Source organism: Pinus tabuliformis, chromosome Q (genome assembly GCF_031772625.1).
Source record: "Pinus tabuliformis cultivar Carrire ecotype Pingquan chromosome Q, CPIR1, whole genome shotgun sequence".
Lineage (NCBI taxonomy): Eukaryota > Viridiplantae > Streptophyta > Pinopsida > Pinales > Pinaceae > Pinus > Pinus tabuliformis.
In genome coordinates, this window is record NC_142296.1 from 890,568,325 (window position 1) to 890,588,971 (window position 20,647).

The following is a 20,647-nucleotide window of genomic DNA, read 5'->3' on the forward strand; positions in this document are numbered from 1 at the left end:
TGATTCCACTTTTTCAGCATTATTGTTAGCTGGTTTCTCTTTTGTAACTTCCTCTTTATCAGAGTCAGTAATGTCATCAATGATTGGTTCAACAATTCTCCCTAAGTGAAGGTGGATATCGTTACATTTCATGGGGGAGACAGGCTGATTTTGAATATCAATTGCTTGAAAGGCTTTATTATTATTTGGGTTGGGGTTGGGTTGCACAGGCAGCTGCAGTCTAATTGCCTGGTTATTTGGAGGAGTATTGGATGGTAAGGAAAGAGACTGTTGATGTTGAGGAAATGGCATCTGCTGGGCGGCCCAGTTTGGATTCCATTGATTAAAATACGGTTGCTAGGGAGCCCAAGGATTCCATATGGTAGGATCAGGAAAAGGGAGATTTGGTTGCTACATAGGTGGAAAATTCATTGTGTTAAAGGGTGGGTACTGCATTTGGTTCATGGGTGGGTAATTTGTTTGAAAAGGAGAGTGATTATTCCAATGACTAAATGTTGTGTTAGAATTCATACCTTGTCTTTGTGGCCATTGCCTCCTCTGTGTCATCAGGTACACTGCCTCAGCCTCTTCTTCAGTTGACTGCAATGCTGCTTTAATTCCAGGCAGAGAGGGGCATTGCTGGGTCTCATGGTCCTTTTCGCAGATCATGCAGATTGGTACCTTATCTAGTGGACATTCCCTGAGTGGGTGATTTTCTCTGCATTTGGAACAAAAAATAGCTAGGGCAGCTTCTGCTTTTGCCTGTTTCTTCTTTACCTGCAGAGCATCAATTTGTGAAGCAAAAGAGCTTAACATCTCAGTTTTAAATTCTTCTAACAAATTACCTATTTCAGCCCTTGTTGCTCCTCCACTTGCTGACTTCTGGACTCTTGAATATACATTGTCCCTGCTTTTTGATCTGCTCACTGCTCCTCTTGAACATCTCATGCACAGGTTGACAATTTCATCAAATGGTTCTTTAGAAATGTCCCCTTTTCCTAACATATTCAACATGTCCAAGCAGTCATCTTGTACCCCTTTCAGCAATATTGTTTTCAGAATATCTTTACTCATGTTAGGGTGGTCAGACCGCTGCAGATTATACTGCAGTCTTTCCACAAAGTCTTCCAGATTCTCGTCCTCTTTCTGAACCATTTTAAACAATTCTTCTTTCCTTTCTCTTGTCCGGCAGTAATCCTAATATTTGGCCAGAAAGATTTCTTTCATCTGATCCCGGGTAGTGATTGCTTGAGCTCCTAAGCTCATAAACCACCTTAACGCATTCCCTTTCAGTGTTGCTGGAAACAGTTTTAGTTTCTGATTAGGGCTCACATAATCATAACTTCTACATAGTATATCGAATTCAAAGAGGAATTCATCCGGGTCTTCAGAGGATAACCCATGAAAGTTGTGTAATGCTGAGAGTGGAATGTTCTTCATGGGGGTTGCTCCTCTCGGGAGCTCCCCAATAGGGAACTCCAGGGTAGAGAGTGAGTTTTCCCCTCTTCCTTATACTCTGTTATCCTCCATTGGTCTTTTTCCTGAATCACTTGCTTTATCTTCTGTATCTTCTGTTTCTTCAGGTTCTTCTACCGGTTCCTCAGTATATTCTGGTACTTCCAGCTTCCTTTCAGGGCCTAGTACCTCCTCCGTCTGTCGATCTGTTTGTGAGGAATGCTGGATCTAAGGCCTCCGGGAACTCGTCCTCTGTGATGTATCGACCTTGGAGATAATTTCGTCAATAAAGGTTTTTCTTCCTCCTCCGCCCTTGCCGCATGTGAAATTAGGTTTCCTGCGTCCTCTCATGCACTTGTTATTCTTAAAAATAAATCATTAATGCTTTTAGAAATCTCTAGTCGCCTTCCCCGGCAACGGCGCCAAAATGTTGGCTAGTTGAATTGTTTATTAATTAAACAGTCAAGTATCACATTAATTTTTCAACCTGGGAAAGTCTTTTGTTTCAAAGGCTACCGCGTGTTGTATATACTTAATTTTTAAAAGCATTAAATAGTTGTAGTATACACGATTCTGTTTCTCACTCTATGCTATAATAGTGCATTGCAAAAGTAAAATGAAAGAAGTTAACTAAGAATACAAATCTAAAAAGAGAAGTGATGGATGCTCTGTTAGTAGAGGATCAGGACCCTATCCTCCAGGTAAGGACGTTCAGCACCTTCCCCTGTAACCAGATTGCTAATACACACTGCAACTCTAATTCACCGGTGAAATATCCTTTTACAGCTTCAAGCAATTAACAAAACAAAGTACCAGCAAAAAGGAAATCATCAGAGGTAATGCTAAAGAATCCAAAACAGAGTACCAGCAAAAAGAAATTACCAAACACACTTACACGCTTGACAAAAAAGTAAATGGGTGAATCTTGTGAGGAAGGTGGGCCCTGTCCCTCTCACAAGATTCTCCAGAACACAAATGCTATATTAGGTGCTCAGAACAATCTTCTATTCATCTATCAAAAGATCCAGTTACAATAAAAGTTCAGACCTTGCTGTTGTCTTTCAAAATTTCCCTTACAGACTGCTTTTCTTCCCCCCCCACCCCTTCTAATGTAGATGTCTCCTCTTTATAGAGGAGACATCTATTACAATAGACTGTCATAGTTCATTCAATTAAACCTTTCTTTCAAAAATAAGAAATCCATCCTTGTTACAGGATGCTGTTACAACAGTGTGACAGTGTATTCTTTCTTGGGTCTCTTACTGTTACACAGCTGGTAACTGAACTTCAACCATCTTCTTGGAATCCTCGCACTATCCTTTGTCGCTTCCCCATTGTTGCTTATTTAGTAAACTCATGCTGTTTCCGATGTTTTTAGCCACTGTAACCGTGTTTTGCCCTTTTTGGACAGTTGCTGATCGTGTTGTGTCCGCATGGACTTCTGGCGATCTTCTGATAGTTGCCATTTGTTATTTCCGGTATTCCAGTTGTTGCAAAATAGCATTTCCCTGCTTTAGATAGTTGTTGTTGCTGGCTGTAGCAACTGCGTAGTTGCTGCTTCTGGTGTTGCAGCAACTGCGTAGTTGCTGTTTCTAGTGTTACAACAACTATGAATTATAATTCCTGCAGACTTTAGACAGTTCAACTTAGCAACTTGGTTAACTTTTCCAAAGATAAATATAAAGATAACATGAATATGTAATGAATAATTAAACACATAGTCATGCGGAGAGTTACTTCATACCTAGGGGTAATTAGGTCACTATGTAATCAAAGCTTTCAACTTATGAACTAAAAAAGGGTAATATTATAGCAAAAATATAAGGTCAAAAATGGTCAATTCTGAGTCCTAACAGTGGTCATGGAATCGATATGAAATCTTGAAGAAGCATCCAAAATACCCTGAAAAACAACCTATTCTCGATAATCCAAGCTCACAAGTTAAAAGATTCATGAGACAAAAAAAAACCAGGTCTTGAAAAAATTGGGAATTTCAAAGCTATAAAATGACCTTTTGACTCACCATTTGTACCATTTGTGTTGAGAGCAAAAGCTATGGAGAAAAAAGAGCAAACTTGCCCCCCAAAGAATTGGACCATTCAAATTGGATCAAAATCATCAGGTAACCCCCAATTCAAGCTTGCATTACTTTGTGATTGTTTTTAGAAATTTTTATTAAGGTTTGACCGTAGGAATTTATGTTAAAAATTTCAACTCGGCGTATACGTGGGTTGGATGTTATCAACCCACATATATGATGGCCCTACACTCGACTGTGTGTAAAAGGAACCCGCATATCACGGTTTGAAATTTAAATACAAAAATCTAACGGTTGAAACTCAATTTTTTTTCAAGATGACAATCACATGGAGAGAGAGGGAGCATACCATAATTGATAATGAAGTTATGAATGATCAACAAGCATTAGATGCATTGAGGGGATGTGGCTTGTTGAAATTTTTCAAAATGCCCAACATGAAAGCCAACACTCGTCTGCTTGAAATGCTAATCCACTAATGGAGTGTCGAAGATGATGCATTTATGATTGATTAGATGTCGTTGTGGATAAAGGTGGAGGATATTTACTTTATCATTGGTCTCTCTTTGAGAGGAGAAGTTGTACATTCGACCGGCCGAACATGAGGTAGTCTTTCAATGGAAGACTACATACACATTTACTGTCCTGGGCATCCGGAAAAAATTGGAAGTCAGATTCCAATAAAACATGTGAAGAGCATATCCCTGACGATTCTACTATTCACCATAGCCAGGATAAATGGATCAGCCTCATTGCACCAAGCTTCATGAGTATCCATGAGCTTGTTCGTGGAGTGCCTCACCACTATTTTTGACTGGTGTACACCTCTTCTTACCAATATGAAGAGCCAGTTGTCCTCTATTCAGAAAGGGAAGACCAAAAATTTTGGATATGGGACTATTTTATGCTCCTTCTTCGAGAAGGTGCCTGGGCTATGTCCCAAGGTATCAATCTCTATCAGTAGCCCCTGAGATCCTCGGATGGGTAGGTGGGCCAATTTGATGAAACACCTTGGAGGCGGGGACGTGCTGAGGACTACTTTTGATGATGAGTTCTTCTCCTGGTGGGAACAACAAATCATTGCTGTGGATGACTATCCCTATGCTAGCATGGATTTCCAAGGAGATCCTGACTTGGTGCTACCACCAAACGTAGCATGGGGAGAGATAGGTAACAATTTTTTAAGTTTTTATCAATTTTTAAGATTTTTTATGTTTTTTAAATATGAAAATGAACTTAGAAATATTTTTGATGGGATTAAAATACTGACATAATGATCATGTTCCAGATGTGGGTTCGATAAGACCAGACAGATTCACGTAGCATAGGCGTTGCGGAAGAGGTGACTGTGGAGACAGAGAGGGTCTTATATGCAGTCCAAAGAAACTTGGTGAGATTAACTCATCAGGTACCGATGGTGGCCATAGAGGACCTACCTGAGGAGATGCAGCGCCGCATGGTAGGAGTTCCATGAGACTGGGTTCGCATACTTTGGCATGTGGCCAATGCAGTAGTCACCTTCTTGGCTGCTCATCCTGAGCTAGGTCAATAGATAGACTAGACATGATTATGGGCATCAGTCCCGATTTTGTATATTATTTTTGAACACTTTATGTACACACAGGAAGTTTTATGATATATATATATACAGTTCCAATTTTTTGATGTTTGTTTTTAATTTGATGAATGATTGATATGCCAATCTAATGCTTGATTAGCGATAGAATTCGATAATGAATTTTTAGATCGTGGAATGTGTAAATAAGTAATATAAACAAATGACCATTACAACACCCTCAATCTCAAAAATTGGCGATATAAATAAGGATCCCGAACTCGATAAATTTTATTTAATTGTGGCACTACGAACTATGAGTCAAGATACACTACCAACAAATCAATTCCATAAGAAATAGCTTTGGATAGTAAATTAATAACGGTAGTATATTGGGCAATATTATTTGAAGCAGAACCAATACATACTCCCCTTGACACCATCAATTGACTAGATGGATAATAAATCACCCAAGCTATGGAAGTGAGATTCTGAGTGTACTGACTAGCACCATTGGTGAATCCGAAATAGACCAAGTCATCCATCAACAACTACCAAAGCAGATAAAAAAGGTGTCGATATCACAAAAAATCCTGGCAAAATATGTACAAAAATACAAAATATACAAAGAAGCCATTGCTCGGCCATAACCTAAGCAAAATACTTCTTGAGGTAGAGCCCATTTCGGGGCTCCTCCAACTTGTTCCCTTCAAAATCGACTAATTCATAAGCCCCTTTTCCTAAAATTTGTTTCACTATAAAGGGACCATACCACATAGACTTGAATTTGCATGCTCCCAAGGCGTCTTTATCTTGGTCATAGACCAAGACAAGGTCGCCTTCAGAAAAGACTCGAGGATGGACAGATTTATCATACTGAGTTTTAACCCTTTTCTTATGGGCCTCGTTTATTATGGCGACATCTCGACGCTGCTCATCGAGATGTTCCAAATGAACGAGGCGCTCTTCGAGACTATAGGTCTCTGGAAGAAGATCAATAGCTAGCTTAAGGGATGAAATTTTTCATTCAATAGGAAAAATAGATTCCAGCCCGTAAACTAACTAAAAAGGTGTAAAATCGGTGGCAGTCTTTACTGTGGTTTGGTATGCCCAGAGAGCCGGATACAACATGATGTGCTAATTGGAGTGATTTTTGTCAATTATCCTTTGCAGGATCATCTTCAGGGACTTATTCATGGCTTTGACTTGCCCATTGGCCTGAGGATAATATGGAGATGAATGCTCCTGTCGGAAGCCCAACTTAAGAGCCAATTCAGACATCATTTGGTTATAGAAATGACTACCATGATCAGTGACAATCTCTCTTGGGATACCAAAATGTGAAATAATCTAATTGAAGAGGAACAATTCTGTTGTCTCACTATCATTTTTGTAAGTAGGCATGGCCTCAACCCACTTTGTAAAGTAGTTTGCGGCCACTATAATGTACTTGTGATTCACTGCTGAAGGCGGATTACAAGTGGTAAAGTCAATGCCCCACTTTGTAAAAGGACCGACAGTGATAACAGGGAAAAGAGGAGCTGGATGCATGCACATCTTTCGAGTATAGACTTGACAAGGGTGGAAAAGTTTGACCGCTTCAATACAATCTTTGAAAATATAAGGCCAAAAGTAGTCGGCATGCAAGATTTTCTAGGCTGTAGCAAGCCCTGATAGATGACCACCACAAGCTCCACTGTGGTAATCATTGAGCACAGACTCTACTTCCTCTAAAGTTAAACAACACCTAAGGATTGAATCAACCCCTCAGCGATATAATGTATCACCAATGATAACATAGTTCTTAGCAAGGTGACATAATTTTCGACGTTCATCCTTGGAGGAAGACGGGGGGAACTTCGAAGTCTGGAGATAGATGATGATATCTCCATACCAAGGATCTTGTGAAGAGATGAGGAATAGATGTTTTTCTAGGAAACTTTCCTCATAAAGAATATCTTCTTCACAAGGCAGCTCGGAAATTAATTCCGTAAAAACCAGTGACTTTTTAGACTTGGCTGACAAGAAATTGAGATTGAATTCTTGTAAAATAACAATCCATCGATTGTATTTGCACCCAATCACTTGCCTACTGAGGAAAAATTGGAAAAAATTGACTGCCACTAAGACAAACATTTTGCATAGCAGAATATAATGACGAAGCAGCTGGACAACATGGACAACTACCAAGGCCAATTTCTCAATCGGAGAATAGCATATTTCAAGGCCTACCAAGCCTCGACTCAAGTAGTAAATCACATGCTCCGTGAAAGCATCATCTTCTTGAACCAGAACCATACCTATGGTTGATTTTGTTGCTGCAAGATATAAAAGGAAATATCTACCATAATCTGGTGGACTCAAAAGCGGGGCAGAGATTAATGCATGCTTCAAGGCATAAAAATATTTTTGTGCAAATTCATCCCATAAAAATGGAACTCCTTTCTTCAACAAACACATAAATCCTTTAGTTATCTCAGCATAGTTTTCTATAAACCGTCTCAAGAAATTTGCCTTTCCTTGGAGACTTTGAATTTGTTGGATGGAAGATGGGGGAGGCAACTGAATTATTGCCTCAACCTTGAAGGGATCAACTTGAATCCCTTCAGTTGATACAATGAACCCTAACAATCGACCAGATGTAACCATGAAAACACACTTATTTGGATTCAACCGGATCTTGTAAAATCGACATCTCTCAAAAACTAACTGAAGGTGATTGGGATGATCGATTCTCTTTTGAGAACGAGTAGCTAAATCATCCAAGTATTCTTCGATGACATGCTTGATGTCGTGGAAAGCATAAGACATGGCCCACTAAAACGTAGCTCCAAAATTTTTAAGTCCAAAAGGCATCTTTTTGTATGCAAAGGTACCCCAGGGACAAATGAAAGTTGTCTTATGCTAGTCTTCTAGACGGATAGATATTTGATTATAACCGGAGAATCCGTCCATGAAAGAGAAAATCTCATTACCCGCACATTCATCAACTATCTGATCGATAAACAGTGTGGAGTAATTGTCTTTTGGACAAGCTTTGTTCAAATCCCTAAAGTCAATGAACACTCGGATCGTTCCTTGTTTTTTATCAACTGGTACTAGATTAGAAACCCACTCCATTAGAGGAACGGGGTATATGAAACCCACCTTGAGCAGCATTTCTACTTCAGCGTTAATAGTTGTTGCTTTCCTAGGATTAACCAGCTGAAGCTTCTGACGAATCGGCTTGGCATTTTCATACGTCTTGATCTCATGTTGAACGATGGATGGATCAATACCAGGCATTTCTTCATAAGACCAAGCGAATACATCTTGAAACTCTTTAAAGAGATCGGTGTAAATTTGAATATCTTCAGGGGAACACTCAGCTTCGATGAAGACATTTTCTATCACATTAGGGTTCCTATAGATGTTTATTGGTATGGTTTTTGAAATAATTGACATATTACCTTTGACACGTATGTGTTCTAGAGCCAAAGGATTTGAAACCATACAAACATTGCTAGTAAGCAGATTGGAGAACCTGGCTTCAACTTCCTTCAATGGAGGAAGAAAATATGAACGATGATGTAAATCTTCCCATGGTCGATCTACACCCGTCATTACTTCTAAAATTTCTTCCTCGGATGGTAAAACCGTATCTAAGCAATCCATAGCAGAAGTAGAGTCAAGCATCCAAGCAAGATCCACATCACCATCTAACTCCTCCTCTGAAAAAGGAGTAGAATGGTCATCTGCAGAGTTATGATAGATTGATATCTAAGCTCTGTTGTAGACATAGGGAATGACATTCCACCAACCTGCCCTTCATCTAATGTGGTTGTAGGTAAAGGTAAGGTCTAAGGGTCTGGAAAATAATGAGTTCGAAAGAACTCTTCCTGTGAAGACTCTTTGGAGGAAGAAATGGCATTGATTCTAGCTATAGGAGTGGGAAGATCAAGTATACCCATTAATGAAGAGTACATCCCAACTCCAAAATTCTCGATAGGTTGACGGGGGTTATTGACCAATGGAACCATAGAATCCGAATTTGCACGAGGATCACCTGGAGAATAATCCAATTGATCAACTTTAACAATTTTCCCCTCATGAGGAAAATAGAGGATGTGGAATAAAGATGACACTATGGCACCCATTTCATAAATCCAATTCCTTCCTAAGAGGATATTTTAATCCATGTTGGCATCAACGATTTATACTTTGATATTAACCACATTTCCTCCAACACATATAGGAAAGGTCGGGATAATCCCGTGTGGCCTATGAGAATGTCCATTTAATTTTGTCAAGAGAGTGGGTGAAGGAACAACTAAAGGTGATCCAATGGCCTTCCAACATGACATAGACATTACGCATGTGGAAGCTCCCTCATCTATAACTGTTCAAAAAATATTAGTTTTCTGGTAAGTAGACTTTATTTGAAAAGCCATATGGTGAGGAAGTCTCTTTTTGACATTGATCATATCAAAAGTGAACACTAATTTTTTTTTTGGATCTACTACCTCGATCACTGAAAGCAAAGCACTTCGCTAAGCAGGACACGACTAGAGTACCTCTAAAGTAGACATAACACAAGGAATTTAAACCAGATCGTCTATTATCGAGTAGTTCTGGGCTACCCTAGCATTAGGGTTAATAGTCGCGCACTTGGCAGAACCTTTCGATATCCAAGGTATAGACTCGACAGAGGGTCGCTCAATATGAAGTGGATCCATAGTTCCGGGAACAGATTTATCCTTAGATGTTTCTACTTCACCATAATCACGTGACCATGTAGTCACATTGACATGAGAATTCATCATGAAAACATTTGAGGAATTGTCCCCCTCCTGGTTGCCCCCTACAGAGGTACCAGGGTTTGAGTTCACGCCAACAATCAACTGCTACCCTTGGGGGAAAGGGTTAGTTAAGACAGCTTGGGAGCTAGAAGACCCTGGCTGCACTAACAAGCACTGAGCATCCTGAATTTTCGAGCAGAGATAAGTCAAATGATCTCCACTGCATAATTTGCATGGAAATTTAACCTTTTTCTTAGACTCTTTTCTACCCTCACCAGCATCATTGACGGGCTTGTTCGCATTACCCTTCCCTTCCTAATTCTTCTTTTTAACTCGTCCCTTCTTCTTCCCATCAAATTTTTTATTTCCTTTGGGGTTAGAGGCCTAGATGGTGTTTATGGAAGAAGTTTGGGAAGGCGAAGGAGTAGATAGTGTACCCTGATTAGAAGAAGCAGTTTTTAGAGACAACTCCTGCAATTGGTTCAAAAGGTTCACCATATTTGCATCAACTGATCCAACTACACCATCAGCATGAGGGCTCGGCTTCGGTTTGGCTACATCAACCATGGATCTATGAGCATCAGGTAAGATTTTCTGAAGAGTCCCAGAGTGAGAATATATCAGTTCTAACTGCTAGGCACGAAAGATAGCCTACTATTTTGAATAAACACCGGACATAGAAACATCCTTGGAGATCTCAGGTTGTAATTATTTTAAAAACCATTTAAGACGGAATTCTGATGGAATTTCAGCTTTGATAAGCCTTTTCTCTGTCTCAATTCCTAGATATGATCTGAAATGTGAGTAGTAGTGTCCTGATGAAAATTGGCCAGAAGCTCAGTTCCGGCTTCATAACAGGCAGGCAATTGAAAATGGTTTAAGAAAATGTTAGCCAAATCAGTGAAAGAAGTAAAGGTTCTCCCTAGAAACTCTATATATCACTTAGCCGCATTGTCGGTTAAGATGCACTGAAATAACCTCAACCTGATTGAATCATCGATTAGGGAGTTGGACAAGCAACATAAATGGAACATGGTTACATGGTCGCCCGGGTCTTCACCATTCTTCCCTTCGAATTTTGGAATATTCGATGGAAGTTTGGTTGGGACCAGAGGCCAAGCTAGATTGTACTTAATTGAATCGTTTGTCAACTTTGTTTTGTCTGGCATATTAAGCATGGCCAGAAAAGGAAGTCGTGGAGGACCTTGGGGATTCCACCCAGATGGGGTGGGGTTCCCAAAAGTTTGAAAAAAATGACCTGGGTTTTGAAAGGCACCAGGTTGCCTGAAGTAACTGGTAGAATCTACTGGACCAAAAGGTGACCCTTGTGGTCCAGCAAAATTCGGAGTTTGACCAACTCCAGCTGAAAATCCTCCATAACCGGTAAAGTTTCCCCCTAACGAAGTATTGTAAGGAGCTGAAAACCCCTGGTAAGGGTTCCAAGCATTAGCTAAGGGTGGAAAACTTTGAAATGAATTAACTAAGGAATATGGCACATTCCCTTGCTGGCCAAAAAACTGATTCCTAGCTCCTATCTCACTAACCACAGGGTTTGTCCAACTCTGAAAGGGATCACTACCTTGACTTGTAAAAGGAAAAGGCATAGACCCTACTTTCAGATTATAATGTGGTATATGACCACTTCCAAATGGGAAACCTTGAAAAGAAGCCAATCCACTCATCATGGATGTGGAGGCGGTTGATGGTACATTCAATGGAACTGAAGGAATACCTTAAGAGGGCATTCCAAAAGGGAAAAATCCAAAACTGGATGCATTAGCTTGAGAACTTCCACTCATCGATGGAATAGAAGTAGACCCAAATAAGGATGTGCTGGGAGTGTTATAAGGGATGGAAATAGTTCCTCCCCCTTGCATAGATAGGGGAGTATGCATGCTCGCAACACTCGTGGTGGACGTCATGCTTCCAACAGTGGTCATCGAAGGGATAGATGTGTGTGGACCTAGGCTCGAAGGCCTGTGAGTCGAAGTTCCAATGTATAACAATACGTCTGGATGATCAGGAGGGAGAGGAGAATTCGAAGCCGTAACCGACTCTGAAAGCTCTTCCACTTCAATACTATATTCCGACTAGAAGAGTACTCGAGAAAGAACCAGTGTGTTCCTCCCTAACTCTGTAGTAGTACCAGGTCTATCTTGTAAACTAATGCCCCCGAGCAGAGGATCAATCTCTGATGTGCCTTCTGCCACTGGTTGAAAACCACTGGTAGAATTGCTCCTACGCCTTCTAGGAGAAGGCTCTGGACTCGCAGGTGAAAGCCCACGAAGTCTATAGAACCATCTAGGTGGTCGGTCAACCACTTTGAATTATTTTTATAAGATCTACTTAAAGACTCAAGAAAATTGAAAGCTAGGTTGACTAGGAGCACGGAACAAACACTAAAAATGTCCCTAAAGAGATCAGCAATCAAACAACTTCCAAGTATTTCCACTCCAGGTGATTAGGACCAGACACCAAAATACAAGAAAGTTAATAATAAGGGCCTTCCGAAAATACACTAGGGTAATTACGCCCCACGTCTACTAGTGAAGGTATCAGAGGTAGTTACGATGACCTCCAAATAATAGCCTTTTCTGGTGCAAGCCCCCAAGCTTCGCAAGGGTGCCCTCCAGAAGTACTACTGAACGTGATGCAACATCAACCTTAGGTGCCACGGGATTCCCCTCCGCAGCCACTTGTGTAGATCCCTAGGATAGGCAACTAAAGACACCAAATTGTATCAGAAGCTAGGCAGAAAAATCGTGAGGTAAGATCCGACAAGTAAGAGAGGGGATGTCTCTCGTCCTTATGTTCACGAACCCTCGTGCTTAACTCCCAGTCGCAGAGCTTTCCCGATCTCCCTAACGCTATTGGATTTCACTCTTTAATCAGACTTCTATGTTTTACATTTTAGAGTGGCCTTGGAGAGTTTACTCTCCTCTCGCCTAATCCAAGGCCCTAAATAAACCTAAAACTTGTTGGTGTATTCTGATGACAATACTGAAATTTCTAGTTTATTTTATTAAGCGCTTGATTTTAAGTGGTTGTTCTTTTAAGTCAAAGGGACAATATGGAAATTAAATCGATGGTGTTTGTATGACGCAAAAGAAATTAATGAAAAACTAACTTATATGAAATGCACTTGTTTAGCCCATGGGGCTCTGGATTGACGGTGAATGGGTGCACTTTTAAGGCACTCCTTGCGATAGTTCACTAGTTCAAATCCCCCGTGGGTGCTTACCTACCAAAAAAAAAAAATCACTTGTTTGTTCTTCGAGAAAAGCAATTTCTACTTGGGTTCTAAGAAACTTTTATAAAGAAAAAAAAATTCCTTTTCTTTTCTTATAGCAGGCTTCACACTCACAAAAACTAGAAGACTATTGATGCTTTAATAATGCAAAACTACCCTAATGCAAGGTGTACATGATAATGCAAGATTCTATATTACTCTAAAAATAAATGAAAGCAATTGTTTATAACTTTTAATAAACCAACTTAAGTGTTTGAAAAGAATGAAAGTTCCAAATACAAACTTTCCTCCAAATAAGCAAGGCAAATTTCGAAAAATCACAATTCACTTTCACAAAACCAAAGAAACCAAAATCAAACTCCGCAAAAGAAAACAAAAACAATATTTTTTAAGAACTCTTCTTTTTCAAAAAACAATGAATTTTTTTTTTCAAAAGCACTCAAAATGCCACCAAAGACTCAAAGACCGAAAGCAAAGCACAATGAAACTTTGTAAGTTACCAATTCAATACGAATGAAAACTTGAACAAAAAGGGCTTCACTTGCACTAAACGATCCAAAAGCAGCAAAATAGCTTTGAGAAACTGACTAAGTCAAGAAAGAAACACTTTCAAATTCATCAAAAAGAAACTTTCAAAAAGCAAGAAAAGGTGTAAGGCCATGAAATGACGAAAAGCAAAGCGAGTAGACCAATAATGAAGTTTGACACAAATATTGAAAACAATCTATTGTTCCGAAAGACTAGAACAATCAAGAACCTCTATAAGAAGTCTTGTGTGTTCAAACACAAATCATAAAACTCACTCAAAAGCAAACCTAGGCCAAAAACTTTTCAAAGCAGGAGAGAATTCAAAACAGTAAGCTCACTGAATAATTAAATTCTAAAGACAGAAACTGACCACTCAGAAACCAAACAGACCAAGAAACAAATATTTCTGGCCAGAAAGATTTGAAAAAAAACATGTAAAAAATTGTATACGCGATTGTGTTCCAGCACAGGTGTGTGTACACAAACTTTTGAAAAAAGAAACTCGTGTATATGCGGTTTCAGTTCACAGAAATGAGCGTGTGTATGCTTCTGTAAGCAGACAAAGGTGCGTATACTAAGTTTTGCAAGAAAAATAAAAAACAAGGCCTCATCAAAAAGATCAGACTTGAGGTCTGAGTTCCTACAGGAGTAGGCAATAATGCCACAGCAAGCAAACCAAGAACTTAGCCCTGATTGACACTGAACAACCCAAACTAAGAATAACAAGATTGTTATCCCCAGTGGAGTCGCTAATTTTGTTACGGGAATAACTACCCTAGGGCTTTGGGTTAGAACCCCAACAGAGCAAGAGTAATCTACAGCAAGAAACATCCATACAACTCAGGAAACATGCTTAAATAAACAAAATATGTATGGATGAACATACCCGATGTCCTTCGTTTGGGTAGTTCCAACAGGGTTCAAACCCTCTACAACTCCTAATGATCTTCGAATCTGCAAATCAACCAATCTGAACATACATAACAACATATAGATAAAGCATTTTAATGAAATCAAATTTATATCATATAAGTAAGATGATTAGTTATACATCAAAATAATCATTCATACATGAATTACAACAACATCTTATGCATAAACAAGGTCAATCTCAAGAACAAGACAACGCTTCTTTTTATTGTAGAAAACTATAATAAACATGGAAAGAGTTCACCTGAGTCTTCTTCTTCTGGCTCTAAGCAGAACCGTCCTCCAGGTCCATCTAGTCCCAGTCTTCAACAGCCTCCTTCCATAACCAATACCATGATATCTCAAGAAAGTGGAAGAATATCAACACTCAAGGAAACAAGGGTTTCTTGAACTTGGGGAAGTTCTTGAAGCATAGGGATACTTCAGACTTGGTCAAAGGATAATCTCAATATAGTAATTCTATCTCTTCTCTCCTCCTTAAGGCCTTCCCATAGAAGTCTTTTTATACTTCTCCCAATTAGTTTTTTGGTTGGGAAACAGTTGGGAAATAATTGGGCCACGAGCACTAGGAGGTAATAAACAGGTAAAACCCGTGAACTCCCCTCATAGTTAAGGAAATTTATTTTTTTTTAAGTGTTTTAACACATATATGTGAGTTGGGTATTGACTAACCCATGTGTACACGCTTTTATCACAAGGCAAAGTAGCGTACAGGGAGTAAAACACTATTTTTAAAATATTTGGACCAAGTCTGGAAGGAGGGGTTTCCCTAGGCCAGAAACCAAGCATCAAAAATACCAAGGGTGATATTTGGAGTACAACACAACCCTCAACACATTCGTGGAACAAGTTTCATAAATTTTCATACTAGATCCACCTGAACCAAAACATCAAATCTATAGGCCACGTTTCATCAAATTTTTCAGACTGGACCCATTACCATCATTTAAGCTCAATATCAAATAATAAGACTGAAACCAATCATCATATTAAATCACTTAATCACTATAACAACTGAGACCCAAATCAATCTCAAACAACCAAAGCAGTTAGATCGTTGTAAATCCATTCACCAGAATACCCATCCACATATTGTTCATCACAGAAACCAAATTCTATCACTGCAAACCTTGATCAACCATATATTAGAATATATACACTACTATTCTCAATCATATCCATGTATACATGCGCTTTCTAAGAAGCATTCCTACATACAGATCTCAAAACACTGAACCTTGAAATTAAATCACTGTCATACCAAAATACTCACTAAATCACTTACAGAATCAACCAAATATAGATAGAAGCATCATTACTATTTAACAAATCATTCCACAAATCATTTAACCTCAACCATCAATGTTAAACCCAAATCGTCATGAAATATTGATCAAACATCATATTCAGCAAAAATGTAGCATATGTATGCGCTTCTTCCAAATCACTTCTATGTATATACCCGCCTTTCAAGAAGCATACTTGCATATAGATATGCTCAAACTGCAAAATCGACACACGACTACCCATAAGCATATATTTGTTTGTACACGCCTTTCTTGAAACAAACCTACATACATATATGTAATTATTAATGCAACCCTTTTCTGCACAACAAAACTTTAGACATACCCATATCTCGTCATACACAGAATACTTACACATCAAAACATTATCATCATAGATCAAATCAACCAATAGAAGATTATTCAATACATAGTCATTTCAGATCTATTGGATCTGATCCATCATCATATTCTTGGGTGCACACTTATTTCATATCAAACACTCATCAATAACCCATTACATGCACACTAATCACTTTCATCTCCATCTCCTTATATAGCTTAGACCTTATCCAATACCACAGGTCAAATCCTTAGTAATGTTGATGGTATTCTTAGATAGGATCAAATATTCATTGTCGCACTCATTACTATGGGCCAATACCATGGTAAAGATCCCGAGTATTTAGGATACCATGGTGCAGAAAATGTATGCACATTTTCTTCTCCATACCCACGTATGTACACATATTTTTTTCTTAGAACTTGTGTGTATTTATCAAAACATCACCTTCATCATTCTTCTATCTCTATATTTTTATACCTTTTTTCATCCTGCTACCATTATGTTGACATATTGTACCAAGTAGGTGTCCATCGAGGACAACACATTAGTTATAATGTCAATAATCTCCCCCTTTGGACTTGATGGCAACCAATTTGGTGTTTGGTCACCACCACCTGTAGATACCGGTAAACACATCAAGCATTCTCCAAATGCCAAGCTTCTCTCATCCTTTAACATCACGGGCAAAGGGCTGACCAATGATGAATGAAGGCTTTTCTCCCTATGTTGACATGAACATTGTAGATCTAATCTGCTAAGTATGAACATTGAATATTGATCATGCTCCCCCTGAGTACATGCTGAATTATCTGAATATATACAAAGAAGTAACAAGACATGACTTATCACCAATAAATTATATTGACCAATCTCCCAATACAATGGGGTTACATATTACATCAAATTCCCAACATGGGATGACATACATAATTGACTTGACCCCAATAGTCCATTCATGATTGAATATTACAATTATTACATCATAGGTCTTTACATGACCTTTACATATAATGATAGATATTACATTTATAATCAAGACCAAAGACCTCAATAGTGAGGTAACAAGACCATAATAGTCTTCAATACTCATATATATATGATATACACCATAAGAATCTGACAGAAGCACCATGTACATCATCAAGAGGCAATGTAATATCATCAACTTGTGACCAAGTATGCATCATCAACAACATAATATTGTTCCATAGAACTCGTCCCCTTGACCTCATCAAGGTCATATAGATATTTTCCAGCACAACAAAATATCTTAACAAAATATGTGAGAATTAAGCATATCACATAAAGTAAGATAATGAAATGTAACATCATTCATCAACATCATCAATATGCCATGTCTCCAAGTATCATCCAGCAGATGTAGCAGTAGTATATTAATAACCATATCTTTATGAAACCTTCAGCAACATCATTCAACCCGAATTATTCATGCAAGAAGAAAGACTACTTCTTTATCATCCATAAGATCCCTGTTATACATTATTTTGGCACACCTCCTGTACTTCCCTGTGACATACCTGAAAGTGCTCGAAACATGACCATTATGCAGTGTACTCATTCATATATGCAGCTCAAATCCTTCCTAAGTCATTGATTTGAAAATTCCTTGAGATTTCCCTGGAAGAAATAGCTCTAAAATCCTAATTTGAACCGCATTGCGCTTATGAGACTCAAAACAACGATGATCACCTATTGCACTAAACTTGACCCGTGATGGTATCGCTATGTTCCCTTGTATACCCACGATGATCCCAAAAAGGAAACTTTCCTTAAGAGGTTGAGAATCTTCGTGATCTAGAAGCTTCTAGAGTGGTGAGCTGGAGGTTGTTTGGCATAAATGAGGTTGAATTCTCCTAGCTTGGCCTCTTTGTCTTATCCCTATGAGCTACCTCCTTGAGATGAGGGCCTAATCCTATCTTTGGAGAGGTCCTAACTCCCTTTCCCAACCTATGTATTCATCCTCTCTCATTCCCAAATGGTTGTTCTATGCCTATTTGCACCCTTATGCTAAGATTGTGCCTATATTCTATTCATTTGGCTTGGAGAAGGAGTTCTTGGATAGCTTAGCTTGGACTTGGATATTCATTCAAGGAGAGCCTATCAACATCAAGGCTTCGTTGTATGTGTCCCCTTATTTTCTATTAATATATAACTGTGGGTTCATTTTCCCTAAACGTGTATGCTCATGTATCATTTAGCTTAACATTCATTGATCAATTAAGAAGGTTGCTTTTGAATATTCTATGTGTATTTTCATGCCTTGTTGTGTCTTGATCTCTTGTGTAGGTGCATAAATGTTGAGAGCAACAAAAATGAGCCCATGGCATGAGTTATCCAAAGTATTCAACAAAGGAGATCGATATAGCATCAGAACAAGGTAGGCCATATTCTTCATCTCTCTTTTCAATTGAAACTTAGGAAAGTGTCTTGTAGATTGTCACTTCAGTTGCTAGACCCACTCATTGGGCTAGAGGGATCATCTCTATCCACAGAGAGGATTTACCTAGACAAAAAAAGGCGACTCCGCTGGGGAGCCTATGATCCTTTCCATCAAATCCCTCACCTTGTTTTTGTGATGAGCTTGACCAACCATCCAATCCCAGACTTTCTTTCTTGTGTGTAACTATTTTCAATTCCTGGTAATTGCTTGAGGGTTCTTGATTTGTGATTCACTTGAAGATTATGTGTTTTTTCTTTATCTTTCTCGACCATCACAGTTTTAGCCGTCACAGTTGCGATGACATTGCATATATGTTGATTACAGTAGCGATGATCGCTTATTTTCTTTAAACAGGTGCGATGATAATAGAGGTTAAAGAAAATTAGGGTTTCTCTTCTTGTTTTTAGATTTTTGCCTTCTGTCAATGGCTTACCAATGTGATTTTAGTGTCCTTGTCTTGCTTGACATGTTTGTATGATTAAAATTGCCTCTTGATTGGGTTTAAGTGTGTTTGGAGCTTGGTCTTCCTTCTAGGATTTTAGGTCATTTAGGTCATCCTTCATTCGCTCATTGGTCTTCTCTTCAAGGATCAATTTCCCTTGTTCAAAGAGTCATTTTGTGTTTGGACATATTTTGCAAATTACTTTTGGTTCTTGGGTATTAAGTTGTTTTCACTAGCGTCGAATTTATTAGATGCTTTGAAATTTGCTTTAGTTCCCTTTGGCAAGCCATAGATTACAAAATTGCTTGTTTCAATTGAAATAAAAAGGAAATATTTTCTTTGAATTTTTTGTTTCGAAAAACAAAAACAAAAGTATTTATCTTTTAAGTAGTTTTTGAAGCATTTGTTGAATTCAAAATCATTAATGTGAAAGAGATTTTCATGATTATTGAAGTTGTTTGCTTTCTTTTTCTCTTTGCACTAGATTACATTGATTGCATTAAAATGAAAAATAAATCATCATTATATCTTAAAGTAGTATTCTTTAGGATTTTGTTTTGGCATATCATTTTCTTATGATATGAAAGATTATATTTCATGTTTTTCATTTAGTATTTGAAAATTGTCAATGGTGCATGATTTGGGTGTTTCTCTTCCCTAAATAGGTAGTTTTCATCGAATGAAAGGATTTCAATTTCATCATTTAGATGCATTTTCGGAACAGGTGACATTGTTAAGGCCTTGAAATCGAAACATAATTCCAAGATTAGCTTTAAAATCTATCAATTAATCTAAGGAGAATTTGAAGCATTAATGCTAATACTTAGTGGTCTAGGCTAGATATGTGTTCTGGCATCTATAAATAATAGCAGTTGTCATTCCCTCTTGCATTAGACAATGCTAGCATGGATTTGTGCTCCCTATACCATTGAGTATATAAAGGGAGACCTTCATAGGTTGAAAACCATTATCCATAGGAAGTCGAGTCTACCACCCTGTAAACGTGATACACTGAACACAGTATTCGGGGAGATTTCCTGCACGCACGTCAAGTCCTTGGTAAATTTATTCGCTGAGGTGTATATTGCAGTTCATAGTTACTTGGTACTCCTTTTTTCCTAGAGTTACCTGAGTGGTCATTTCCATATTTTCTAACCCCTTAAATTTGAAGAGATCATCGAACACTTGTCCTTTCAAGCTCATAAACTATTGAAAGTGATTAGAGTCACCTTTTCATCCTTTTCTCGACTCTTAAAAGATGAAAAGGAAAAGTTTTTGTTTCTAAAAATAACTACCCACAATAAACATGTTGAACCCAAGCAGTTGCTTCTTGGACCGATATTGAGTAAATCCTTGTTAATTTCAAGATGTTTAATAAGCCCTCAACGAATCTCCTTTCCTTTTCTTCTCTTGAGAGGAAGTCATCGTGGCTGAACCATTGAGTTCATCTCACAATTCCCCTTCATTGTTTAATATTGAAGGGTCCTCCCAAGGAGTTCATCTGGAGCTTCCTTAGTCACTTGAAGATCAAGGTTTTGAACTTGGGATTATTCCAAATATCCAACCCCTGTCTTCTCATCCACCTCCATCGGATTCATG